Genomic DNA, 6,106 nt, shown 5'->3' on the forward strand with positions numbered 1-6,106 from the left:
TGACGCACACAGGAGTCAGGAGTGGCACACAAACCCAGAGGCCAATATTTTTCTACCAATGATTGATGTAGTTATTTTCTCTGGTAGATTTTAGAACCCAAATCAAGGAAAAAAAATATAGGCTTTCTATGGACCACAATTGGAGAGAGAGAGAGAGAGAGAGAGAGAGAGAGATGGCACACCCAGGAGTCAAGACTGGCACACAAGCAGAAAGGCCAATATTAATCTCCCACTGTTTTTTTGGTTGTTTTTTTTTTTTTTTTTCAGGGAGACTTTAGAAATAAAAATAATAAAAAAAATATGATTTTATCAGGAAGAATTTAGAAACCAAATAAAATAAAATGATTTTTTCAGGGAGAATTTAGAAAACAAATAAAACCAAAAATATGCGTTCTATGGCCCACTGACTGAGAGAGAGAGAGAGATGGAACGCTTAGTACTGGCACACAAGCCCAAAGGGCAATATTAATCTCCCTTTTTTTTTCCAGGGAGAATTTCTGAAACCCAAAAAAAAAATAAAATAGGCTTTCTATGGCCCACTATTTGTGAGAGAGATGGGACGCTCAGGACTGGCACAGATGGCACGCTCAGGACTGGCACAGAAGCCCAGAGGCCAATATTAATCTCCCTTTTTTTCTGGGAGAATTTATAAAACCAAAAAAATATTTAAATAGGCTTTCTATGGCCCACTATTTGTGAGAGAGATGGCACGCTCAGGACTGGCACAGATGGCACGCTCACAACTGGCACACAAGCCCAGAGGCCAATATTAATCTCCCTTTTTTCAGGGAGAATTTCTAAAACCCAAAAAAAAAATAAAATAGGCTTTCTATGGCCCACTATTTGTGAGAGAGATGGGACGCTCAGGACTGGCACAGATGGCACGCTCAGGACTGGCACAGAAGCCCAGAGGCCAATATTAATCTCCCTTTTTTTCTGGGAGAATTTATAAAACCAAAAAAATATTTAAATAGGCTTTCTATGGCCCACTATTTGTGAGAGAGATGGCACGCTCAGGACTGGCACAGATGGCACGCTCACAACTGGCACACAAGCCCAGAGGCCAATATTAATCTCCCTTTTTTCAGGGAAAATTGATAAAACAAAAAAAAAAATTAAATAGGCTTTCTATGGCCCACTATTTGTGAGAGAGATGGCACGCTCAGGGCTGGCTGGCACAGATGGCACGCTCAGGACTGGCACACAAGCCCAGAGGCCAATATTAATCTCCCTTTTTTTCTGGGAGAATTTATAAAACCAAAAAAATATTTAAATAGGCTTTCTATGGCCCACTATTTGTGAGAGAGATGGCACGCTCAGGACTGGCACAGATGGCACGCTCACAACTGGCACACAAGCCCAGAGGCCAATATTAATCTCCCTTTTTTCAGGGAAAATTGATAAAACAACAAAAAAAATTAAATAGGCTTTCTATGGCCCACTATTTGTGAGAGAGATGGCACGCTCAGGGCTGGCTGGCACAGATGGCACGCTCAGGACTGGCACACAAGCCCAGAGGCCAATATTAATCTCCCTTTTTTTCTGGGAGAATTTATAAAACCAAAAAAATATTTAAATAGGCTTTCTATGGCCCACTATTTGTGAGAGAGATGGCACGCTCAGGACTGGCACAGATGGCACGCTCACAACTGGCACACAAGCCCAGAGGCCAATATTAATCTCCCTTTTTTCAGGGAAAATTTATAAAACAAAAAAAAAAATTAAATAGGCTTTCTATGGCCCACTATTTGTGAGAGAGATGGCACGCTCAGGGCTGGCACAGATGGCACGCTCAGGACTGGCACACAAGCCCAGAGGCCAATATTAATCTCCCTTTTTTTCAGGGAGAATTTATAAAACCAAAAAAAAAAATAAATAGGCTTTCTATGGCCCACTATTTGTGAGAGAGATGGCACACTCAGGACTGGCACACAAGCCCAAAGGCCAATATTAATCTCCCACTGTATTTTTATCAGGGAGAATTTATACACCCCACAAAAAAAAATACAGAAAAATGAAAAGGCTTTCTATGGCCCACTATGTGAGAGAGATGGCACACACAGGGATGGCACTCTAGCAGAAATGCCAAATTGCCAATCTTAATCTCCCACCAAAAAAAAAAAAAAAAAAAAAACAGGGAATGTCCTACAATTACTATCTCCCTGCCTGCAGTAATCTCAGCCAGGTATGGCAGGCAGCTACTATCTCCCTGCCTGCAGTAATCTCAGCCAGGTATGGCAGGCAGCAATAAGGAGTGGACTGATGCACAAATGAAATAAAAAGTGTGGACAAACAAAAAAGATAGCTGTGCAGAAAGGAAGGAACAAGAGGATTTGTGCTTTGAAAAAAGCAGTTGGTTTGCACAGCGGCGTACACACAGCAATGCAGCTATCAGGGAGCCTTCTAGGGCAGCCCAATGAGCTACAGCGCTGAGGGGAAAAAAAAAAAAAAAAAAACTTCCACTGTCCCTGCACACCGAGGGTGGTGTTGGACAGTGCAAATCGCTGCAGCACAAGCGGTTTTGTGGTTAATGGACCCTGCCTAACGCTATCCCTGCTTCTGACAAAGCGGCAGCAACCTCTCCCTAAGCTCAGATCAGCAGCAGTAAGATGGCGGTCGGCGGGAACGCCTCTTTATAGCCCCTGTGACGTCGCAGACAGCAAGCCAATCACTGCAATGCCCTTCTCTAAGATGGTGGGGACCAGGACCTATGTCATCACGCTGCCCACACTCTGCGTTTACCTTCATTGGCTGAGAAATGGCGCTTTTCGCGTCATTGAAACGCGACTTTGGCGCGAAAGTCGCGTACCGCATGGCCGACCCCGCACAGGGGTCGGATCGGGTTTCATGAAACCCCGACTTAGCCAAAAGTCGGCGACTTTTGAAAATGTTCGACCCGTTTCGCTCAACCCTACTCAACACTAGCTTTTACCCTTTTCCTTCATCTACAATATATAATGCATTAGACAGAACAAATCATTTGTCATATTAAAGGCACAGACATACAGTTGTGCTCAAAAGTTTACATACCTGGCAGAATTTTTGCTTTCTTGGCTTTTTTCAGGGAATATGAAAGATAACACCAAAATTTTTTCTCCACTCACGGTTAGTGGTTGAGTGAAGCCATTTATTGCCAAACTACTGTGTTTTCTCTATTTAAATCATAATGACAACCTAACACATCCAAATGACCCTGATCAAAAATCCACATACCCTGGTGATTTTGGCCTGATAACATGCACAGAATTTGACACAAATGGGTTTGAATGGCTAGAAAAGGTAACATCCTCACCTGTGACCTGTTTGCTTGTAATCAGTGGGTGTGCATAAAAGCTGAGTGAGTTTCTGGGATCCAGACAGACTCTTGCATCTTTCAACAAGCCACTGATGTTTCTGGATTGTGAGTCATGCGGAAAGCAAAATAATTGTCAATGGATCTATGGGAAACAGTAGTTGAACTGTATAAAATATGAAAGGGATGCAAAAAGATATCCAAGGAATTGATAATGCCAATCAGAAGCATTTAACCTGAAATTAACAAATGGAAAATCAGAGGCTCTGAAAAAATAAAACCACGGTCAGGTAGACCCCAAAAAATTTTTGCATCCACAACTGCCAGGAAAATTGTTCGGGATGCAAAGAAAAACCCACAAATAACATCATACGAAATACTGAACTCTCTGAAAACTAGCGGTGTGGCTGTTTCAAGGTACATAATAAGGAGGCATTTGAAGAAAAATGGGCTGCATGGTTGAGTTGCCAGAAAAAAGCCATTACTGCGCAAATGCCACAAAGTATCTTGCCTATAATATGCAAAACAGCACAGAGACAAGCCTCAATACTTCTGGAACAAGGTAATTTGGAGTAATGAGACCACAGTTGAACTTTTTGGCCACAACCATAAATGTTACATTTGGAGAGAGGTCAACAAGGCCTATGATGAAAGGAACACCATTCCTACTGTAATGCACGGAGGTGGATCACTGACATTTTGGGGATGTGTGGGCTACAAAGGCACAGGAAACTTGGTCATAGTTGAAAGAAAGATGAATGCAGCACGTTAACAGCAAATAGTGGAGGCAAATTTGCAATCATCAGCCTGGAAGCTGCGCATGGGACGTACTTGGATGTTCCAATGTGACAATGACCCAAAACGTAAAGCCAAGTCGACCTGTCATTGGCAACAGCAGAACAAAGTGTAGGTTCTTGAGTGGCCATCTCAGTCTCCTGACCTCAATATCATTGAGCCACTATGGGGAGATCTCAAGCGCGCAGTTCATGCTAGACAGCCCAGAAATTTACAGGAACTGGAGGCTTTCTGCCAAGAAGAGTGGGCAACTTTATCATCTGAGAAAATAAAGACCCTCATACACAACTACCACAAAAGACTTCATGCTGTCATTGATGTTAGAAGAGGCAATACACGGTATTAAGAAATGGGGTATGTGAACTTTTGATCAGTGTCATTTGGATGCTTTGGGTTGTCATTATGATTTAAAATGAGAAAACACAGAAGTTTGACAATAAATGGCTTCACCCAACCAATAACCATGAATGGAAAAAAAGTTTTGTGGTTATCATTCATATTCCCTGAAAATAGGCAAAGAAAGCAAAAATTCTGCCGGGTTATGTAAACTTTTGAGCACAACTGTAACTTGTATCATGATCATTCTAGATGTAAAAAGCATTTTTCCACATCCAATAAGCTGCAAATGAAATCTTTTCAAAACCTAACATGCTTGAACTCTTAACATTACCTCTACTAAATTCTTCATGTGGTTTCTTCACTTCCAGCTTATACTCAGCTTCAGAGATGCAATTACGTGGGTGAAGAAAGCCATGCACATACGCAATATTAGTAGAGAGCTTGAGTTGACTCCAACTCTTGCAAATTATGCTAGTAGCATGCTGAAAGGGATGACTACTCTGGGGACACAAATGCCCCATTGACTAGTCAAAATATGAACAAATACTGGTGGGTTGAAGGGCATGGGGGACTTGTCAGATTCTTTTAAAGACACAAATAAAGTATAATCAATATCACCAGTTTCCAGGCCCTGTACAGTCCAGTGATACATATTCAGCATGAAGGTTGTTGCAGTTCTCAGCCAGTTCTCCTCTGACCACCACCTCAGAGATGCACTTTGGCCACTGTAACTGAGGAAGACCAAAGTCTCCTTTGCCCCTTTAGAGAACGTCATTATAAAGCAGGTGGTAGTTGGTTGTGGGACAGAGGGTCTCAGTTTGCAGGCCCTGTAAATTCCAATGATAGATATTCTACATAGAGGTTGTTGCAGTTCTCAGTCAGTTCTCCTCTGACCACCACCTCAGAGATGCACCTTGGCCACTGTAATTGAGGAAGCACAAAGTCTCCTTTGCCCCTTAAGAGAAAGCCATTATAAAGCAGGTGATAGTTGGTTGTTGGACAGAGGTTCTTTACAGACTTACATTGAGGCCCAAATAATTCCAATTATATTAGTGTTTTTAAGCATTTTATATCTGTTAAAATCATGGTGCATTCTCAGCACCGATGTCGATATGTGTTCTCTACTTTTATACATAGCTTTTGGACTATAGCAATTAATATTGCAATCCCCTTGTTTATGACAGATTACTGCAATACTATTTTCAAACAGTAAAGAGTACCTGTGACTTACTCAAAAAGTGAGTTAAATACCTTATAATAATCACCGATCTCCCCTGATTCTACCACTTGTTCCAATTTTGCATTGAGTTGTAAGCCATGAGTTAGTCTAGTCAAGGAGTCCAAGGTCAGAAGCCATGAGAGTACATCATAAACAAAAGGAAGAGACAAAATCATGGTAAGGTAATGTTCCGAGGTCAGAATACCAGGAGGATAATGGATCAGACCAGAAGAGGTTAAACAGTCGGATGGTCAGAACGAAGTCCAAGTTCAGGCAACAACAAATCAAGCATAGAGAACTCAAAGCACAGGGAGAACAAACCTCACTTGTGGAATGTGCGTCTGGCAGAGGTCTGGGAGAAGCAGCTCAGTTAAGTAGCATGGCAATCATCTGGGTGAGTGAACACTTGGAGACAGCCGACGCCTTCCAGTCACAGATTGGATAGTCAAGCTGTCAATCAA

This window comes from Ranitomeya imitator, chromosome 6 (genome assembly GCF_032444005.1).
Source record: "Ranitomeya imitator isolate aRanImi1 chromosome 6, aRanImi1.pri, whole genome shotgun sequence".
NCBI classification, from domain to species: domain Eukaryota; kingdom Metazoa; phylum Chordata; class Amphibia; order Anura; family Dendrobatidae; genus Ranitomeya; species Ranitomeya imitator.